We start from the raw sequence: 4055 nt of genomic DNA, 5'->3' as shown, positions 1-4055 counted from the left end.
ATATATATATATATATATATTGCAAAATCTAAATGTAGTTCTATCAACACCAAAGTATCCCCCAAATTCAGAATCATGACATTTCTGAATAATTTCCTAGGTTTCTTCTAATGGTACACATCTTCTGATAACTTGATCCTTACACTTTTCATATCTTGCATCATGAATGAACTTTTTTTATTGATGATATGTTAATCCATAGAGTATAATGTCACTGATATGCCTAAAATATGTTACATTTTTTTAACATTGAATGCCTATTTTTAATGATATTGCGCTTTAATGAATGATATTTTTGATATTTTTGGTTGTAGGTACACTAAATGGAGTAAATGGAGAAAATTGAACGAATATAGAGCAAGTTGGAGTCAAGAAAAGCAAAGTTGCCAATGTTGTCCAGACACCTAGGCGCCAGAGGCAGTCATCTAGAAGATTCAATGAAGGTGAATGAATTTTGAAGTGGTGCTTGAAGTAACTCTTGGCGATTTTGAGAGCTGTATTTATAGAGACCTTTGGAGATTCAATAGGGTGGATCTTTTAGAGAGAAAGGAGAGTTCTTTTAGAGAGAAGAGGTGTACTCTTAAAGAGGATAAAGTTTTGGAGGATTGCTTAGATTTGGAGGAGAAGAGGAGAAGTGAGAGACATCTTCTGCACTACAGTTCTATGTGAGAATGGAGTGAAATTGTAAGGAGAGTGAGTGATTTAAAGGAACTAGAAGGATTTCTTGAGAAGGAGTTTAAGATAAGTAGCATTTTGTTTATTTTACTTTGGCTTGTTTTGTAAATTTATATTTATCTATAAATCCATATGTTATTGTTTCTTCCCCATGAGATCTGAGTAGTTTCATTTGTCTTTCTCCCTACAATGAAGAATATTTTTATGTAAGAATGAAGTTTAGTAGAAATGCTTTTAATTCCATAAATTGTGATGATTTATGCTCTATGCTTAATTTACTTATCGATCTGGTCAATTGATTTGTTAAAATCTGTTGTGAAACATAGTGTTCTAGAAAGGCTATGCTTAATCATATTTAGTCTCATTGATGAGAATATAGTCCATGGGATTAAGTGAAAATAAATAGGGAATAATTGTAGAATTGGAGGTTTTAGAATGGCAAACTAAAATTTTCTATTTGGTCTAGATGTTTGGAAACTAAAGCGAGATGTTAGTTTTCAGGTTAGGGGTAAGTGAGAGCTCTAGAGTGATAAGTAGTATCTTCCTAGCCTAACCACGGGCTTAGAGACTAAACTCTATATCAGCCAATGTTTTTTATGCACTCGAGAGAGATTAAAAAATAGTGTGCCCTTATTTGGCATAATACATTAATTAAATTTAAAATTATTTAATTCCTACACTGATTATAAACTCATTGTAAGGGAAATGATGTTTTATACAAATTTGAACTCTACTATACATTGTTAGTTTAGAATTATTTAGTGGTAACTTTACATTTGAGCTTTTTTTATTGTGTTGCATTACATTCTGCATTTGCTTAACATACTTAGTATTCCTTTTAATTTTGTAGGATTAGGTAATACACAAAAACTTTTTATCATTTCCTATATAATTTAACTATAGTTTAAAGAGGGTTTTGCTAAATTCATCCTATAAGAGTGATGCCTATCCCTGTGGGATCAAAACTTAGGACTCCATTAGAGTCATATATTACTTAAAACAATATGTTTACTTGTGTAGTATCCCTAGTGTGTAAATCATTTTATGAAATATAATATTTAATTTTACACACTAGCTACTAAATATAAATTTAGTTAAGTTTTTTGCCATCATTTGGAAGCTAAATTATTACGTAGTTGCGGGTTGGGCCAAGTTTTTCATGTCGTTGTCAAGGATAGCAACTAAACCTTTTGACTTAGGAAATCCTTTATTTTAACTGTAGAATTAGTATAGTAAAACTACAGTGTCTTTTATATACATTCTTGTGTGTGTGTATTTAAAAGTAAGTGTAAATAGTTTATGTGTATTATGGGATCTAAAGGATTAGTACCTTTTGATTCTGAGTTAGAGCAAACTATTAAAAAAATTAGAAAAAAAAGAACTTCACAATTTCCAAGAAATGGTAAATACTTTACATAATAATAAAGAAAATCAAATTGTTGAGAATGTACAAAAGCCATTAAGAGATTATGCTAACCCTACGGTAGATGTAACTCATCAAAGTATACAAACTATTGTCATAGAAGACAACCCATTTGAATTAAAATCTATTATCATTCAGATGGTACAAAATAACCAGTTGGGAAAACTCCATCTGAAGACCCTAACTTACATCTTGCAAGTTTTCTAGAACTTTGTGCCACATTTCAGTATAATGGTGTCTCTGAAGATGCTGTTAAACTTAAGCTTTTTATTTTTTCCTTAAGGGATAAAACTAAAATTTGGTTGAACTCATTAGGATCTGGATCTATTAGAACTTGGAGTAGCATAGCATAGAAATTCTTGGCTAAGTATTTTCCATCTTCAAAGACTACTAAGCTTAGAAATGATATTACATCCTTTTGTCAATTTGAAGGGATCAATATACAAGGCTTGGGAATGCTTTAAATAACATCTTAGGAAGTTTCTACATTACTCTTTTCCTGATTGGTTAATAATTCAAACAATTTTAATAAGGGTAGTAGGACCTCTTAGATCTATTATCGATGCTGCTGTTGGTGGTTCATTAATTTCAAAACCTTTTGATGAAGCATATTCTTTAATTAAAAAAATGGCTACAAATAATTTTTAATGACCTTCTAAATGGGTTAATCCTAAAAGAATAGCCAGTGTTCATAATTTGATTTTATTTCTATGTTAACATCTCAAGTAGCTGCAATATCAAGAAAGATAGACCAATTTGAAATGAATTTATCTAAAACACCTCTAGTGATTGAACAAAATTCATTAGTACAAATGGTTGATTCTAAAATTTCTACAATTGAGATTTTAAATGCAATTAACAATAAACCTAATAACCCCTATTCTAACTATTACAATCCAGGTTAGAAAAACCACCCTAACTTTAACTAGAATAATAATTATGGTGGTGGAAACCAATAATGGGGGAACAACAATAAAACCCATTGAGAAACTGGAACAAACAGGGAAGTACTAATAGTAGACCAATTTATCCTCCAGGATTTAGTAGTAATCAACAATTTAAGGAGAAAAAGTTGTTCATAGAAGAAATGGTGTTACATATGGGTAATAAATTACAAATTCAAGGAGAAAAAATTAGAAATATTGAAAATCAATTGAAATAAATTGCCAACACCCTTAGCAATAGACCTCAAGGAATTCTTCCTAGTAATACTGTAATTAATCCTAAAGACCCGAGTAAAGAGCAAGTTAAAGTTGTCCAATTAGGAAGTGGAAGAGAATTGGAGACAAGAGTTTAAAAAGCAATTGAAGTTGAGAAAGAGAGAAGAGAAATTGAAAAGACAATTGAAGATATTTTCTCAAGACTCAGAAAAACCTATTTCTCTAATGAAGATCAATTTTGAACGACCAACACCTCCATTTCTTCAGAGACTTTGACAATAGGAGTTGGATAAACAATTTTCAAAGTTTCTGGAAATACTTAAGAAGTTAACTATTAATATGTTGTTTGTTGAAGCTCTGGAATAGATGTTGAGCTATGTAAAGTTTATGAAGGATATTCTTAATGATAAAAGGAAGTTTATAAACAATGAGACTGTTTCCCTTAGTGAAGGTGTAGCCTGATAATTCAGGAAAAAATTTCTCAAAAACTTAAGGACCCTGGTAGCTTTACTATTCCATGTGTAATAAGAGGTAGATTTTATTGGAAGGCTCTATGTGATTTAGGGGCTAGCATTAACCTTATGCCTCAATATACTTTCTGAATGTTAGGCTTAGGAGATATTTCTCCCATGTCTGTAACTCTTCAGTTAACTGATTGATTGATCACTTAACCAAAGAGAATTATAGAAGATGTATTAGTAAAAGTGGATAAATTTATCTTTCTCATTGTCTTAGATATGGAGGAAGATAAAGAAATTACAATCATTTAAGGGGGACCTTTTCTTGCTACTAGAAGA

Source organism: Phalaenopsis equestris, unplaced genomic scaffold (genome assembly GCF_001263595.1).
Source record: "Phalaenopsis equestris unplaced genomic scaffold, ASM126359v1 Scaffold000286, whole genome shotgun sequence".
Lineage (NCBI taxonomy): Eukaryota > Viridiplantae > Streptophyta > Magnoliopsida > Asparagales > Orchidaceae > Phalaenopsis > Phalaenopsis equestris.
This window is presented reverse-complemented; position numbering follows the sequence as displayed.